Source organism: Equus quagga, chromosome 15, assembly GCF_021613505.1.
Source record: "Equus quagga isolate Etosha38 chromosome 15, UCLA_HA_Equagga_1.0, whole genome shotgun sequence".
NCBI lineage: Eukaryota > Metazoa > Chordata > Mammalia > Perissodactyla > Equidae > Equus > Equus quagga.
Window position 1 is genome coordinate 30326470 of NC_060281.1, and position 19401 is coordinate 30345870.

Genomic DNA, 19401 nt, shown 5'->3' on the forward strand with positions numbered 1-19401 from the left:
AAAAGATTCATCTCAATTGATGCAGAAAAACTACCCTAAAATATTCAACATCTATTGATATTAAAGAAAAAAACTCCCAACCTGATAAACGATATCTTCAAAAATCCTACAGCACACATCACAGTAATGGTGAAATGTTGAAAGCCTTCCTCTTAAAATGAGGAACAAGGCAAGGGTGACTGCTCTCAATAATCCTAGTCAATATAATAATGGAAGTTTTAGCTTGTCCAATAAACAGCAACAACGAATATATAAGGATTGGGAAGAAACAAGAATGTCAATATTCGCAGATGAAATTGTTGCATATGTAGCAACCCCCAAAGAAAATTCAGATGGAATTGATAAGTGAGTTTACCAAGGTTACTGGGTACAAAATCAATATAGGAAAAATCATTATACAAAATCTATTGCATTTCTGTCATCAGCAACCATCAGTTAGAAAGTGTAACTTTAGAGGTTGGCCCAGTGGCCGAGTGGTTAAGTTCGAGGGCTTCACTGCAGCGGCCCAGGGTTTCACGGGTTCGGATCCTGGGCACGGACATGGCACTGCTCATCAAGCCATGCTGAGGTGGCATCCACATGCCACAACTAGAAGGCCCCACAACTAAGAATATACAACTATGTATCCGGGGGCTTTGGGGAGAAAAAGGAAAAAGTAAAATCTTTAAAAAGAAAGTGTAGGGGCTGGCCGGGTGGTGCAGTGGTTAAGTGCACACGTTCCACTTCTCAGCAGCCCGAGGTTTGCCGGTTCGGATCCCGGGTGAGGACTTGCTTGGCACCACTTGGCAAATGCCATGCTGTGGTAGGCGTCCCACATATAAAAGTAGAGGAAGATGGGCATGGATGTTAGCTCAGGGCCAGTCTTCCTCAGCAAAAATAAGAGGAGGATTGGCAGTAGTTAGCTCAGGGCTAATCTTCCTCAAAAAAAAAAAGTGTAACTTTAAAAAAATATAACATTTGGTTACATGAATATATGCATATGTAAGTCAAGCTGTATACTTGATTGTGCATTTTATGTTATACTGCAATAAATATTTTAGTAAAAAATATACCATTTGCAATAGAAACAAAAATATAAATTACTTAGGAATAAATTTAACAATAGGTGTGCAAGCCCTTTGTGGAGAAAATGATAAAGCTTTATTGGAAGATACTAAAGAAAATCTAAATTAATGGAAAGATATACTGTGTACTTGCAGAGAAGGGCTTGATATTGTAAAGATGTCAATTTTCTCCAAGCCTTGGTGTTGGGCTAAGGGGGATGATAGAGTCCTCGATGCCTGGTCCTGCCAGAGTCTCTTCTGTCTGCCCACCTCAGGAGCAGGCTGAGTGGGACAGCCCTTGGTGGTCCTTCCCTCCTCCCCAGAGATCCCTGCCTCAAGCTGGGGAGGATTGCTTACCTTGGAAATTACATCCTTGAACCCCATGTGCCCTCCTCCCCTGCTTCTCTTCCTGGTTTCTCTAGAAGATTCCTTTTCTCCTGCCCAGCCCTTTGCAGGCCTCTCCACAGATGGAGAGGTGCACAGTGAAATTACCTTGACTATATCTGAAAGACGTCAACCCTCCACCCCCCATCCTACCCAGCAGCTTCTTGTGTCTACTCTCCTGGAAGGTGTGTTGCTTTGGCCCTGGCCCTTGCGCATTCTGCCTCTGCCACCTTCTCCCACAAGGCTGGCTGTCACCGCCCTGATGCTCAGGCCCCATGGCCTCAGGGTAGGGAAGCCCTATCCAGTTTGGCCCTCCTCTCCCCAGCTTGGGACATAGGATTCACAAAGGCTTGCACACTTGTGCTCCCAGCCCAGCTGACCTTTGATGAGCCAGAGCACCTTCTCCCAAGGTCCCTTCATGGCCCCGTTGTGAAATTCACAAAAACAAACATTTGCACGTTTAAACCTTTCTTAGCTTGTAGGGCTATCTTTAAAAAATTATTTTAGAGCAAATCCCAGAGATCATATAATTTCCCTGGAAAATACATATATATACCATTATACTACTATTATTATATTACATTATGTACCACAATACCATTATTATGCCAGCAAAATACATAAAAATTCCTCAATATCGCCTAATAAGCAGTCAGGGTTCAGTTTTCCCTAATTGTCCCCAAACTGTCTTTTTGCAGTTGCTTTTACAATCAGGATCTGAACAAGATCCAAAGATTACATTTGATTGGTTTGTCTCTTTCATCTCTCTATGACAGCCCCCCGGCCCTCTGCCCCACCACACAAAAACTTTTAAAAAGCCTTCTATCTGTTGGCGAAATAATACATTTTATTGTGTCACGTTCTGGATTGGGTTTATTGTAATTCTGTGGTGTCATTGAATGTCCTTCCCTCTCTTCTGAATGCCAGTTGCACCTCTTCAGGAGGTACATGTCTGGTTGTCCCACACTTGCAGAGTTTTAAAAATAACGTTCATCATAATTTTTTTCTTTTTCTCAAGTGGTACTTTTTCATTGTAGAAAATTTAGAGGAAAAAAAATCCATTGTTCTGCTAGTCACGGATAAGCACTGTTCATATTTTCCTCTATTGCCTCCCAGCCTTTTTTCCATGCTTATGTTGCATAGTTGAAATTCCAAAGATAAAAATGAACAAACAGAGAAATGTGAAAAAAAAATCTGAAAGACACTTTAGAGAAGCAAAATGTGGTACATCTATACAACGGAATGTTATTTGGCCATAAAAAGGAATAAAGTACTGACACATGCTATGACATGGATGAACCTTGAAAACATTATGCTAAGTGAAAGAAGCCAGACACAAAAGGCCGCATATTGTGCGATTCCATTTATATGAAATGTCTGGCATATTATATGGTTCAATTTGTGTTAAATATCCAGAATAGGCAAATCTTTAGAGACAGAACAGAGATTGAGTGGTTGCCAGGGGCCAGGGGAGCGAGGAATGGGGACTGGCTAGTGAGTATGGATTTCTTTTTGTGGTGATGAAAATGTCCTAAAATTAAATAGTGGTGATGATTGAACAACTCTGTGAATATACTAAAACCCACTGAACTGTACACTTTATAAGGGTGAATTTTATTTTTCAAAACTGTTATAAAAAGCTTTAATAGGTCATTCAATTTTCAAGTACAATTCATGCAGCATTTCTTAAGTGCCCGTTCTGTGTCCTGCACTGTCCTGGGCTTTGGGGCTACCCTGAAGAAGGAGGCAAACATGATGTCGTCCCAGGGCTTCCAGTTTGGGAGTGAAGGGGAGACAGAAAATAAAATGTTACCATACGGTAGAAGGAAGACCGGAGCTGTCAGGTCACCTTTCTCAGAAGTGCAGAGTTGGGCCAGCTTGGTGGCATAGTGATTAAGTTCGTGTGTTCTGCTTTGGCAGCCCAGAGTTCCTTGGTTCGGATCCTGGGTGTAAAGCTACACTCTGCTTATCAAGCCTCGCTGTGGTGGCATCCTACACATAAAATAGAGGAACTGGCACAGATGTTAGCTCAGGGACAATCTTCCTCACAAAAAAAAAAGAAGAAGAAGTGAAGAGTTGGAGAAAGAGTTCCAGAGGAAGTTCTTATCTCAGCTGTGAGCAGTCAGAAAAGTAAGAGTGAAGAGAAAAAGCAGCTTCCATCTCGACAGGAGTGGAGACATGGGGTCAGGTATGTGGGTACAGGCCAGGGGCTGAGGTCCTAGTCTGAGGGGACCCAGCCAGAGGTGGTTGACTTCCCCCCAAGTTGTTCTCCCTTTATCGCAGAGTTCCAGTTGATAACACAAGCAAGGCATAGATAGATACGGGTCCTCCTGTGAGGCGGACCCACTCACTTCCACAGACAGTCATGGGGGAGTGGCCTGTGATTTACCCTGAGAGGAAGGCCTCCAGCTCTCCCCAGAGTGTTCCAGCGCCACAGTGACTGCCTGGGCCTGGTCTACAGGCCCTGGGGAAAGGGTGCAGAGGAGCCCTCTGAGGCTCCCACACACTCACCTCCCAGAGACACAGGGCGCAGAGGAGGAGCCCTCCTCCAGGCCACTTGCTCCCAAATCCTTAGTGACAATTACAGGACTCTCTCCAGGCACCAAGCTTTGAATAGCCAGTGGTTGAAGAATACAACTACCACGAGGCCTGAGGTGCACCATCAGGCTTTTGTCCCTCAAGGAAAGAAGTACTGGGGGTGAGAGAAAAGCCTCTATATTGTCTATGCCAAGTAGGAAGTGAAGACCAAGATGGCGCGAGGACCAGGCAGTTCAGAGTGTGCCGGGCAGGGGGCGCACTTTCAGATTTTGAACCATATGAATATATTACGCAATGAGATAAATAGAATTAAAGGAAAATGAGAAGAATGAAATCTATTTCCTTGTCATATTGGCACTCTCAGACGTTACTGCTGGGAGCATAAATTGACACTACCTTCCTAGAAGTTCAGGGAACTTGAAAGTACCAACATCTCTTAACATACCGTTCCAATTTAAGAATTTAAGGACGTAGAAATGTACACAAAAATTTACAAAAGTAAAGTACTGGAAACAACCAAAATTTCCAATGGATGACTATTAAATAGAAGATGACAAAACTCTATTACATAATGCAAATTTAATCTATATGTGTTTATAATAACATATAGATATTATGGATAATACATATATATTAGGGGCAATGCATCTACTGTGTGTGCTGCTACTGGTGATTCAACCCTGAGCCAAAACTGACATGGCCCTGCCCTTAAGGAACTTAGAGTCAAATGAAGAGAAGACGTTAAACACATGGTCACACCATTCAGTGAACGACTGTAAAGTGAGATGGATTCTATGAAAGAAAGGCATTTGAGAACATATGGAATATGATGCAGCCACTGAAAATAGTGATTCTTTTTTTACTCAAAGACTTTGGTTTTATTATAGTACATGGGCTGGGACTGATGGGAGGGGTCGATGTAGTGAGCAACCATTGCCCTGATTAGCATCGGATGCCTGTCCAGATAGCCAGGAACGTGCCAAAGATACCCCCAGTCTACGTTATGGTTTTCTCCTTGCTGCCCATCGGCTCCCGACCCTGCATTCAGATCCCGAGACAGGAAAAGTTGCCAAAGAGCGCCCCGGCTGCCGAAGCCCGTCTTCACACGGTCAAAGCAGCTTGGCTGGGACTGTCCATAGGAACCCAGGGCCACCGGCTTCTCGCTCACGGCCTTGATCGCTCAGCTCTACGTCTCACCTGAAGCAGGAGGCAGTGCGCTGAAAATAGTGATTTTGAAGACTCTACAGTAATAGGTGTAGCATAAAAATTACTAGAAATTTTCGAAGACTGTAATTCAACCTTGGTTCAAATCAGTTACAAGTCATGAGGATATCTAATGGGAAACATTGCAGGAAAAGAACTTTGTTGATATGAGTCTTTCAGTGCAGGATAGGTATAGGGGTAGGCACAGGTGCAGATGGTACGTATCACGGTGGACCAACATTTGGCCAAGGGAAAGAAGGCTTAAGATTGGTTTTATTCATGCTTTGTCTCCAGTAAAGGGAGCTACCTTTCCATCTTTAAAAATGTGATAAAGTCACATAACTTCTGTGATAGGCTATTTCTAATTTCAAAAGTTATAGCCTAAAATTTAAGGCTTTGATTACTTGTTACAGGAAATTGCACTTGTCAGAGTGTGTGTTACCGCAAAGCGTGTTTGTTCCCTTCAAGTTAAGACTATATTTGTTATGTGAAGTTACATTTGTACACTGACCTTAAATTGATAACCCACTGTTTAGGACCTCGCTGATTTCATTACGATTAATCATATCTGTATATTATGTTGCCAAAGTGAATTTCACGTCTAGAGTTTCCCTCTTTATGGGTCACAAGTAAAATAAAATGGTATGATAGCATATTTGCTTCCAAAAACACAACACTATATCTTGAGCCTCCACAAAGGAAAGCATTTATGATGTAACCTAAGTAAAGAAGACCACCACCTTCTAATACACTATATTCAAAATTATGTTTGAGAAAAAAAGGATGCATGAGAAAAAGAGGGGGAAAAAATAATCAAAATGCAGAACTTTTCATTATGTTTTCAAGTGTCATGTAACATTCTTATCATACCTAGGTACGAAAAAATTGTTTTAAGAACATTTCCCTGAGTCCGAGGAGTCAGTCTCTCCTCCTTGTGACCTTTGAGGACACAAAGGTCAGATGGGGGACACTGGAAAATTTCTGTTTGCATTTCCTTTTTTTTTTTAAGATTGTCCCTTTGGGGCTGGCCCTTTGGCCGAGTGGTTAAGTTCGCACGCTCTGCTTTGGTGGCCCAGGATTTCGCCAGTTAGAGTCCTGGGTGCGGACATGGCACCACTCATCAGGCCATGCTGAGGCGGCGTCCCACATGCCACAACTAGAAGGACCCACAACCAAAGATACACAACTGTGTACCAGGGGGATTTGGGAGAAAAAGGAAAAAAAAAATCTTTAAAAAAAATTAAAAAACATTGTCCCAGAGCTAGCATCTGTTGCCAATCTTTTTTTCTTCTCTTCAAAGCCCCCCAGTACATAGTTGTTTATTCTAATTCTAAATCCTTCTAGTTCTGCTATGTGGAACACAGCCTCAGCATGGCTCGATGAGCGGTGCTAGGTTCATGCCCAGGATCTGAACTGGTGAAATCCTGGGCCCCCCAGAGGAGGATGTGGCCCCCTAAGCCGAGGCTGCAAACCTAACCACTTGGCCTTGGGGCTGGGCCCTCTGTTTGCATTTCTTTACCCAAAGACTAATGGGGATTTTTATTCCATATGGTAATTATTTCCCCAGTGACTTTCCAGCTCTTAGAGAGATAAGAACGCTCCTGACATTAATTTCAAACAGATGGCTGTAATGTCTTTCGCCGTCTCATCTTTCCTCTCCCTGTTTTCCCAAACTGTCCAAATACAGCTAACAGCACAGATTTGGAATGGGGGGGAAGCAAGATGGGGGCTGAGAATGGCCCTGTGACATTGGGCTTGAGGACACTTTCCGAGGCCAGGCATCGCCTATGTTTCAGCTCACACTGCTACAGGAATGTTATTTCTAACCACGTGCCCATCTCACAAAGTTCCTCTCCTGCAAACCATCCTGGGTGAAGGTCCTGGAGAGTTTCTCATAATAGAAAATTTCATATCCAGACTTGGAAATAACTGGTCATTTAAGCGGGCTAGAGGTTGGGTTAGAAGAAAGAGATGTGGTTTTCTGTATCTTACTGTCATTTCTTTGATGGGAAATGGAAAGTATTAAATCAAAAGCAAGTCTGTACACATACTGCTCTTCTCTGCAATTTCTGCCTTGAGTCACAAAGACCTCCCTCTCCAGTCCCCAGTCCCAGTTGCCAGGGAGGCATCACTCACCACCACCACACCCTCCATAGGTAGGCCTCCCAGGAGACAGCCGCTGCTCATGTAAAGTTCATTACCACTGCAAAAAGCAATGTCAAAGACCCAGGGAAGACACACCCTTTAAAGTACGTCTGGAACCATGCTCCTCAGAAAAAATTAGTCATAAAAGAAAAAAAAGTGTTACTATACTTAATAGCATCTCGTTTTATTTTTACGCAAGATGCAAATTCAACATAAGAAATGCTTATTGTGGGCCAACGTAGCATGGAGCCAGGGGTTGTGTGAACGTGCCACACTGTGCTGGATCCGGGGAATGCAGCAATGAGCAGGACAGACAGGTCTCTACTGTTTTTGGAGTTCTCGCCCAGTGAGGAGTATAGATAGATGCGCAGATAGAGAAGCAATGACAAAAACGAAAGACATCATGGATGTGACATACTTAGTGCAGCATGTACAATAGTGTGCATCACTGAGTCACAGCGGGGAATGGAAGGCCAGAGCCAAACTCTTCTAGTGTATGGAACTGAAAAGGTCTGGACCACAGAACAACTGGGGAGAGGAGGCTGGAGAGGGTGGCAGGTGGGCAAAGGAGTCATTCACTCTGTGTGTCCCCGGCTGCTGGCGCCGCTCCACAGGCTCTGTTAGCAACCCAGGAAGTCATCCACCTGTTCCACAGTCTCTGCACCTCGTGCCAGGTTGTCCTCTGGGGTGGCTCTGCCCACCTCCTCTGTGGGCTTCCAAGACCTCAGTTCACAACCCAACAGGCCCTAGCTCTCTTCTCTTCAGTTGTTGTGGTGACCTCCTGCTCTCTCAGGCTAGTCTTTAGTGATGCTGGTCAAGGCATGGACATCGTTGTATAAATGGGACCACTCATTTTGCTCCATCTTGCTGGTGGCAGCATGTAAAAGGCAGGCATGTTCATCACCAAAAAAGATCACATTCTAAGAAGACAGCGATTGCATCCTAAAGAGCTTATGAAAGTATATGGTGGAAACGTGGGTTGTTTAATGTGTACATTATCAAATTCCGAATAATAAATTTAGCATGACCAGAAAACAAATTATCTTTTACATTTTCCTGCGTACTCTGAGTAAGACTTGCATTTGTGGTCATCAAGGAAGCTCTGTAACAGCTGTTGAGAGAGTCATCAGGAGCCAGGCTTCACACATGAGGCAGTGTCCCGGGTAATGACGTACCAGCGTCAGGTAAATGGTATCAGGGAATGGCAGAGGCGAGAGATCTGTGTTGTTTCCGTACAAACATGCCAAAGATCCACACCACTGTGAACACTGACAGGGTTGCCATCTATTTCCTCACAGCGGGAAGTATGAAATTATCCAGGAACCGCACATTTGACAACAAAGAACATGAAGCAATGGTTCCTGGGCCTGAATGGGAAGAGATAATGCCTGGAAACTACAAAAAATCTTCACGTGCACAGATTGGACAGTTAAAAAAATACGTAAGTTCATCTTTTCACCCGTTAATCTGCATTTCATCAATACATCACTATACTTCACTTGGCCTATGTATTTTGTAATAGATTTAAAAATCAACTTGTTTGTAGATTTGCTTAAGCCCTGCACACACTAGGTGCGACTCTGCTTCAACATGTCCAAACAGAGCTCTTGACCTTCTCCCCTACACCCGCTCCTCATTTGGTGCCTGTCTCCCAGTGACCGGCCTCACCAGAAATCTAACTTTTTCCCTCCAACTACCCTGTCTCCACCACCACCGCCAACCTCACATCTAATCCGTTTTCAAGTCCTGCAGATTCTGTCTGCTAAGCATCCTTCTACATCTCTGACCTCTCTGCCTCTCCACTATTACCACCCGAGGCCAGGCTTCTCTCACCTCTCACCTGTGGACCACTGCAGCTCCATCCTGACTGCCTCCCTGCCCCCTCCTAATTTCTGCCAACTCTTTCTCCATTTTGTAGCCAGCATGTGCAAATACCATCACATCTCTCCCTAATCCAGAAGCATTGCCTCTCATCACTGAAGTCTGAAGTCTGAACTTCTTAACGTGACCTGGAAGAGAAAGTTAAAGCAACAGCATTATTCTTTGTTTGGGTTTCAGAGGGGAAAACTCTTACTTCATTTAAGATTTACTCAAAATTTACTTCATTTAAAAAATGTATAATAGGACCAGCCCCGGGAGCCTAGTCGTTAAGTTTGGCATGTTCTGCTTCAGTGACCCAGGTTCAGTTCCTGGGCCTGGACCTACACCACTTATTGGTAGCCATGCTGTGGCAGTGACCCAAGTACAAAATAGAGGAAGATTGGCAACAGATGTTGTTAGCTCAGGGCAAATCTTCCTCAGTTGAAAAACAGAAACAAACAAACAAAAACTCTCTCTCTATGTATATAATGGGATGAATCTTTAAACAATGTAATCACAAACTGATATTTTTGCCTTCGAATAGAATGCACCTTTGGGAAAAGCTTAGTAAACTCACAGATGCCCCATTTATCTCAACTGATACCAATTTTGAACCGTCATTAAATTTCACAGCTATCATTGTAATTTATCTAAAGAATGTGTTGCAAGCATTTGGAACAATTAAATCAGATAATAAGAGGTTTTTGCAAATTTCTTAGCCCTAGGAGAATTGTTATTTTCTTCCCTTTGGATGTCAGAATCTTGAGAGCAGTATGTGCAAAGCAAAAATGCAGTCACTTTGAGAATTGTACTTAGCTGTTTGAAGTTTTCCTAATCTATTTAGCAAGCCCTTTATGGTAAAGAGCCTCACAGAATCACCAACCCCTTATCCAGCACTAATAATTGGCCCTGTTTTTTAAGTAAGTAAAACATTACTCAGTTGATGCCCCTGCATACTTCTTCCTCATACCCTTCCCCCTCCCCAGAGGTACCCACTACCATGAATGTGATAGTTATCCTTCTGACAAATGCTTTTGTGCTATTACCATATTTTTGTGTATCTGTGAAAATACACAGCATTTTCAGTGTGTTCAAGCCAGATTTATTTATTAGCTAACATGCTGCTGTCTCGTTTCGTGTTCACATTACATCCCTCTGTTGCCCCTTTCCTCTACAAGGAATTTCACGACTTTTTCGGCCTCGCCCAAAGGTTTGCATTTCCATATAAAACTAATACAGAGAACTGAGCAAGATCTTGCTGTAGAAGTGTCATCGCAAATATTTAAATTTTGCATTTTGTGGAAATTGTAAAAATATCACAGAAAAGAAACACAAGGTTATCTTTTTTTAGATAACCTGGTGGATAGGTTTCAATAAATATCCAATAAATATGGTTTTGCCAAAGTCCAAACAGGCTGCCCACGCATTAGGCCTTTTTCTTGAATTGGTTGGGGCCAGGAGACTTTATTTTATTCTATTTGAGTAGGTGTTACACTTGCATGGTTTGAAATTCAAAGGATGGAAAGGGTATGTGTGAAAAGTCTCCCAGCCACTTCCTCCCCCACCTCACACTTCCCTTCCCTGAAGGCAACTAATGTCTAATGTCGTGTAATCTAGGGATCCTTCGGCAACCTGCTTGCTCTTTCCTACTAACTTTATATTTTGAGACACTTTTTTTGAAACCTGTAGACCCAGATAGCTCATTTTCTCTGTCTGTAACAGTGCTGTCCAATAAAACTCTCTGCAGTGATGGCAATGTTCCAGATCTGCACTGTCCCGTATGGTACCCACGAGCTGCACGTGGCTACTGAGCGCTTGAAATGCGGCTAATGTGATTGAGGAACTAAATTTAAAATTTAAAACATAGAATTAATTTTAATTAATTTAAAGTTAAGTTTAAATAGTCACATTTGGCTTGGCCTACTATACTGGGCAGTACAGTTCTATGCATTTAATTATATACATTATAGCTCTGTAATATTTAATTATATAAATATACTACAAATAATGTATCCATTCTTTTGTTTATGGATATTAAAGTTATATCCAGTTTATGGTTATATAAAACAATGCTGCAATAAACATACTTCTGTTTGCCTTCTTGTGCAAATGTGGGAAGGGTTTGCGTATAAATTTATAAGTGGAACTGTATGATCAACTCTACTAGATATTGCCAAATGGTCTGCCTGTCAGTTTTTCCAGTTTACATTCCCATCCATGTGAGAAGGTCTCTGTGGCCCCATAGCCTCACTAACATTTGATGTTACCGGACTTATCAGTGCCAATTTGCTAGATGTGAAATGTTATCTCATTGCTATTTTAATTTGCATTTTGTGTTTCCTCTTTGAGGAATTGTTTTTCATACTGTTTTCATTTTTCTCTTGAGTTGCTTGTCATTTTCTTATTGATTTTTGGAAGCTCTCTATAAATTCTAGGTAGTAATTCTTTCTTGTTTATATGCCTATATATGAAGTCTACTATAATTGCCTGTTATTATTAATTTCATTTTTGGAATAGCAGTATATTCACAGGTATTTAAAAAGCTATACAATCAGGCTTCTTCAAAAAGTCAAACATAGAATCAGCATATGACTGAAAAAGATTCTCTCCTCAACCAGCTCCACCCACGTTCCTCTAAGTCCTTTCTACGTTGGCCTATAAACACTTAAAAAAAAAAAAAAGCTAACATAGTTTCTAACAGCTCAAGGCCACATCCCTAGGATGACCCTTGCCCCTCTTAAAGTGCCTGCTTGAGAAAACTCAAGGTTGCCAAAAGAGTATATTGTTTGTTCCAGCCAACACCTGGAGATAGGGCCCCTGTCTCCCTGCCTCTGTGGGAGGGTAGGAGCCTCACTTGGACAAGCGCCAGCTAACAAACCCAAACCCCCCTTCCCGTTTTTTGTAACTTTTCACTTTCGCGACTCTACTGAGCTCCCACTCGCTCCCCTCCCTATTCCCTCATTGTCCTTTTAAAACGCCCAGTTACCTCTGTTCAAATCAAAGTTGGATTCCGTTCATGCTGGACTCTTTCCCTATTGCTGTGGTATATTACCAACTAAAATCTGATCTTACCACTTTAACTATGTCCAGCTTTGTTTATCTTCGACATGACCCAGCAATTCTACTCCTAGGCATGTACCCAAGAGAAATGAAAACATATGTCCACACAGAAACTTGCCCAAGAACGTTTATAACAGCGTTATTTATAATAACCCAAAGGTGAAAACAGCTCAAATGTCCATCAACTGATGAATGGATAAATAAATTGTGATGTATACACGGAATGGAATGTTATCCAGACATAAAAAGGAATGTGGTACTGATACATACTACAACTTTGATCAACCTCGAAAATATTGTGCTAAGAGTAAGAAGCCAGACACAAAAGGTCACGTATTGTATGATTCCTTTTGAATGATGCCGACAGAATAGGCAAATCCATAGAGATAGAGAGTAGATTAGAGGTTACCAGGGGATGAGGTCAGAGGGATTGGGGAGTGATTACTTGATGGATATGAAGTGTTTTTACGGGGTGATAAAAAAGCTTTGAGCTTGGAGAAAGGTCATGGTTGCATAACATTGTGAATACACTAAATGCCATTGAACTGTACACTTTAGAATGGTTAACTGCATGTTACGTGAATTTCACCTTAAAAAGAAGATAACCAATAAAAACTCTCCCTCATAATCCTGTTGTCTGGCTACTCTGTTACCCCTTCTCAGAGGTAACTGATGTTTTGTTGTTAATTTGTTTGTTTTTGAAAACCCCATTTATAGTGACTTTTAATAAATAGAAACTTTTAATTTTAACACAGACAAATTTATCAATCTATTCCCTTAGGGCTTGTACTTTTCAAGAATTTTATTTCAGAAATTCCGTCTTATCCCAATAACGTACTGTCTTATATTTTTTCTAAAAGTTTAAAAAATTTGCTTTTCACATTTAGGTCTTTAATCCATTTGGACTTCTTTTTTTCTGTATGGAATGAGATACAGAAAAAATTTTATTTTTTCGTATGGAGAACCAATTGTCTCAGCACAGTTTGTTGAATACTCAATCCTGTCCACAGGACAACGACAACCTACCTATGTCAAATATTGGGTAACCATACGCATACATGATTTTTTCCCCTAAACTCCCTATTTTGCTCTGCTGGTCTATTTGTTTTTCCCTGTGTCGATACCAGACTATCCTAATTACTAAAAGATTATTATAATTCTTGATATATGGTAAGGCAAACCCTCAAATTTGTTATGTTCGTTATTTTTGATCCTTTTTTCATTCATATAAATTTTGGAATCAGTTCATAAAGTCCAGAAAAAATGTTACTGAGGATTTTTAATAGAACTGTATTAGGTTTATAGATTAATTTGGGGAGAGTTAACATTATTGTAATATTAAGTCTTCTCATCCATAAACATGGTATGTCTCTCTGTTTATTTAGGTCTTCTTTAGCACCTTTCAATAACATGCGTCATTTTTCTCAGAAATTTCTTGAACATTCTTGTTTGATTTATTCCTAATTATCTTAGAATTTGTATTGTATTGTAAAGGGCTCTTATAAGATTTTATTTTCTTACTATCTGCTGCTGGTATAAAGAAAACCAGTTGTTTTGCTTATTAATATCATATCCAGTAACTTTTCTAAGCTTTCCTATCAATTCTAAGAATGTGGTGGGTTTTCTATATAGACAATCAAATCCTTATAAACAATACAATGAATATTTATGTCTTTTTTTTTCCTTTTTCATTGTCAGGTTAACAGTCCACACGTGCATGCACACAGACACACACGTGCTTGATTTGATTTGTAAAAAATTTTTTTAGGATTTTTCAACTATGTTTCTCAGTGAGATTAGCATATAGTTATCCTCTCTTGTACTGTCTTTGTCTACTGTTATTAAGATTATGTCTTGTAAAATAGTCTGAAAGTATACTCTCCTTTTTCTCTTCTCTGGAAAGGCATATGTTGTTGTTTTTTTAAGGTTGGTTATAACTCTATCCAAGTAATAATAATCTCACGGAGTGTTTTCTACTATAAGAAACAATTTGTACAAAACAGTGGACCCCACGGCCCCCGCTGTTTTGCTGGGCTAATTTCTACTTATCCTTCTGTTCTCATTGTGAACTTCACATCCTTAGAAAGCTCTTTGCTGTCTCACACTAGATTAGGTGCCCCCATTCCACACCCTCTCATTGCACGTTTTATTTCCTCTATCATAACTCACTTCACGTTTCATTGTAATGTCTCACTAAATCTTAGTATTCTCAGCCAGACCACAAGCTGCACGAGGGCAGGGACCTGATTTTTGTTCACCACTACTCCAGTGCTTAGCGCATTGATAGCACAAAGTGGGCCATCAATAAATATTTGTTGACTATTTGTTTGGGTGAATGAGTGACAGTAACAACCTGAAAATGGGACATGAAACAAGTTATCTCTGGATATGGCAAACTTGAGCTCCCCATGAAGTCTTTCTGCTTCAGAACAGGGAGAAGATAAAAACCAAGAGGGACCGCAGCCCTAGCTGTGGAAGCAGAAGCCCAGGGAAGGAGGTGCATGCGCCATCCTGGTCCCTCTGTGCGGAAGCCTGGAATCAAAAGACAGTGATGAGGGCATAGATGTGCCAGCGCCAGGGACCTCGTCATCACTGGAGGTCTGCTAGAACCCTGAGGGTTCCACCAGAGGTGGCCCTGGCCACCTAGAGATTCTGGGATCATCATAATGCCAACTGAGAGCCAAGTGCTATGCAGGGTCATGGGGAAGACCCTGGAGATTCTCTCACAGAGTTTGGGGCTTGAACAGGGGTAGGTTTTCTCTAGATTTCTTTACTGCAGGTGGAGTCCTCCAAAATATCAGTTTAAGATTTTGCTTTTTTTTTATATTTTTACACTGTGTGACCAAATTGTATCCAAACCTGAGAACTTAAATTACTCCTTCAAAAGTCCCAAATCCTCTGGAGGCAGAGATGGCTCACTGGCTTCTGTGGGCCCCTGGAGAAACCTCCCTTGCCACATCCTCACCCCTCTGACTCATGCTCCGTGTCTATCACATTGATTCTGCATCTGCACCTCAGAACCAGGAAGTGCCTTGGACAGAGGTATGAGAAATTCACTCACTGGAAAGACATGACATCCTGGGTATCCTAGCTTATCTGTCTCATGTGACTTTGACTAGCATCAGTTAGCCCCTTGAGCTCCAATAACTGAATACACTGGCAGATAGACCTTTAGACTTGCAGTGAGGATCAGGCCCTGATCCTAGTTGGTAGTTTGTTCATTCATTCAATAAACCCTGCCTGAACCCCTCTGGTCTGGGAGTTGGCTCAGTCCCTGGTATCTACCTCTAATGCTATTTCCATGTGACCCAGAGATCTTGGTCTAGAGAGTAGACTTGAAGATGGATGGCTTAAGCGTGTTATTTGCTAAATTTCCTTCCCATTGTTTCAAAGGAGAACAGGGAGACGGAGGGAGGAGGTGCTTGAGAGAGCTTGTTTTAAGCATGCAGGTTAACTAAATTGTTGACTGGGGTCACGATCACGTGACATAACTCCTGCATAAAAGTCAGGGCAACGCCTAGATGTAGGATTAGCCCTACATCTGAGTGGGGGCCTCTGGGAGACTGGTCCTGAATCTTCTCTGGCTGCAGGGCCAGACCAAGGCCGTATTGGTACGTTTTCACTGCCATGCCCAAACCTTCCAATTTTCACCATGGGGGCATTTACCTGCATTATCCTTTGAATCAACTGACGCATACATAAGAGACTTCAGCCTCACACAAGATGTGGAAGGCAGGGTATCATAGTAGGTGAAAGCATGTGCTCTGGAGACAAAGCCTGGGTTCAAACCCAGCCTCTAGCACCTACTTCTCTGGGTATCATAGAAAAATAGGGCTAATAAGAGTCCTGTATCAGTTAGAATGTATTCAGCTGCAAGCAACAGGAAACTCAGCTAACAATAAAGACATTAAATTGTTACATATTACAAAAACATCAGGAGGTAGGAGGCTAGTAAAGGCCCTTGACTGCGTCATCCTCCAAGACCCAGGCTCTCTTCATCCTGCTCTCTCATCCTTGGTGTGCTGGCTGTTTTGCCCTCTGTCACACTCCACTGATACTCTTGGCATGTGGGAAACTTTGCTCGTGAACTTCCCAGATCAATCTGGGAGTATTACTGTCTGGGGGACAGGCGGGGGACAATGGCTCTGTAATGGTTTGGACTGTTTTTCTCAATTCTTTGGTCCTTCACTAGTTGAGTATACATCCATGCTGTTTGCTGTGCGACTTGCTTGGGCCAATAGAATGTCAGAGGCCATGACACGAGCAGATGATTTAAATGTGCTTCTGTAGTTTGACTTGGTCTCTTGTGCTCCTCTAACCTGACAAGAGAAAAGCAAATTCCAGATATCCACTGCCTCTTCAGCTTGTACCCCAGAATAGAGACCCTGGGTCAGAACTGAGCACAACCAGAAGACTAGAGCCTTACTAATCCATGTCAGGTCCAACTTGGATCAGCCAAACCACAGCCAACTTCCAGTACCATGAGTATGAAAATAAATGGTTGTTGTTGTAAGTCCTTGAAATCTTGGGGCTGCTCGTTACACAGCAACCACTGACTATTGCAGGCCATTTTTGGATCCCACCAATGTCTGAGCTCTTTAGCAGGAGCACTTGTCTTATACTGGAGGTGTCAGGGAATGTAGTTTATCTGTAAGTAATGTGGTATTTCTTATAGCCCTCATCTGCTGGACAGCAGTAAAGCTGGAGTCGTTTCAGTGAAATGCCGTGGAATAAACAGGCTGTTCACAACCTGATAAAAGAGGCATGGGAGGTAAAAGCTTTGAGATCTCGCATGTCTGAAAACGTATTTATTCTATTCTTACACTTAACTAATAGTTTGGTTTGGTATAGAATCCTAGATCGGAAACTAATTTCCCTCGGAAATTTGAAGCCATTGCTCCATTGTGTTCTTGCTTCCAGTGGATGACATTCTGGCTCTTGATCCTTTGAATAAAACCTGCTTTATCCTCTCCAGAAGTTTTTAGGATCTTCTCTTTGTCCTCACTGGTGAAATTTCACAATGATATAGCTCTGGAACTGGCACATTTTTCTCTCAATCTGCTGGGCCTTTTCACTCTAGAAAGTCATATTCATCAGTTCTGGGAAATTTTCTTAAATTATTTATTTGATGATATCTTCCCAATAGTTTTCTCTATATTCTCTTAATACAATTCCCAAAATCATATACTGGATCTCTTGGACTGATTCCCTAAATTTTTAAATCCTTTTTTCTCTCATTTTTCATATAATCTTCCTTTTGCTCTACTTCCTGGGAAATTTCATCAACTCTGTCTTCTGAATCTTACAGCATATTTTCAGTTTCTGCTGTCAAATATTTTTTTGATTTTCAAGAGCTCTGTTTTGTTCTCTGAATGTTATTTTTATAGTATTCTGTTCTTATTTCAGGAATGTAATTTCTTTCCTTAACTGTCTAGAATGTATTAATAATAGATTTTGGAGGGTAATTTTTCTTCCCTCTTTGAGTCTCTGTTTCCTCTAAGTTATTCCTTTATATTTGTTTTGTCTGATCTCTATATTTCAAGTTAGGATTTTTTTCTTAAATTTCTGCTGGTCCTTGGCTGTCTGCTTATGTTTAAGAACAGGGCACTGAAAAGCAGATTAGAAGTTCTGTTCACTTTTCATGGGGCTTTTCAACTTTAACATGGTTGCTAAATGGTTAGGATTAGGTTTCCCCCAAAAGAGACCCTGAGACGTGTATTCGAATGAAATACTCAGTGGAAACACAGGTAGGGGACAGGGACGTGAGACAGGGACGACAAGGCAGCCATAATGCTGAGTATAACTGAGCATGACTAAAGCTTAATACTATGTAGAAACTTTGGGGAAACGGTGTAAAACACACACCTCAGAGTTATTGCGTGAAAGGGCAAGGGAGCTGGGGTATTTATACATCAAAGCACAACAGTCATTGTTTGAGAGCTGCTCCTGGGGAAGAGGGGATCAATTCCCTAGTACTCCTGGCCTGCCTTGTGCCTGAGTGGAGTAGCCTTCCCTGGCTTTGGGGAGAGACCTCAGACTCAGATACTGGCAGTTGGACGTCAGCAGGAGTACACTGACGTGGGACTGCCCAGGACATATGGGAGAGGCAGTGATGTCTGCTGCAGCGACCCAGCTAGGCTGTTACTTGGGAACTCCCATCTGTATTTTCAGGTCTTTTCTTTTTTCCTTGTCATATTTCCTGACAATCTCTTGTCTGGAGGGTTCCAGTCTGGCTGCCAGGGTTCTGTGAGCGAAGTCGGGGGAAAGGCTGGGAATCTCAACTTTCAGTGCGAAACTCTAAACTTTCACTTAATCCTCCTGTTTCAGGATGACACCATCGCTCTCTGGTGTCCCCCAGTCCAGAGACTCTCTAATTGGTACCTTCTGGGTATAAATTCGCAGACTTCTGCTGGTTCAGGAGGGGAAGTCACACACCTGCTCTCAGAAGAGAGGTACCCGGGATTTAACTGCTTCTTAAGCAGACTTTCAACCAAGCATTCTGTTTTTAGCCCCATACTCACCTCCATAGGTGACTAGGGTCACTAAGTCCTTTTGTAGCTTCTGTGACGTAAATTTGGTGGCTTCTCTGCTTCCCTCAGCTTTCTGTGATCTGCTAAATTGTTACCATTTGCTTTGCCAGCTTTCCAGTGTCCAACATTATGTTGCTATTGTTTCCTCTTCTGTTCTTTTTGCTTTGTGATTTTGTGCCATTAAAATATTCCTTGGGGGGCTGGCCCGGCGGCGTAGTGATTAAGTTCACATGCTCGCCTTCAGCAGCCCGGGGTTTACAGGTTCAGATCCTGGGCGTGGAGCTCCGCACTGCTCATCAAGCCACGGTGTGGAGAAGAAATTCCTTACAGAATATCCTTTACATCATTTTTGTTTTTTTTGAGGAAGATTAGCCCTGAGCTAACTACTGCCAATCCTCCTCTTTTTGCTGAGGAAGACTGACCCTGAGCTAACATCCATGCCCATCCTCCTCTACTTTATACATGGGACGCCTACCACAGCATGGCTTTTGCCAAGCGGTGCCATGTCCGCACCCGGGATCTGAACCGGCGAACCCTTGGGCCGCCAACAAGTGGAACATGTGAACTTAACCACTGTGCCACTGGGCCGGCCCCCCTTTACATCCTTTTATGATCTGCTATTTTATTATAGACATATG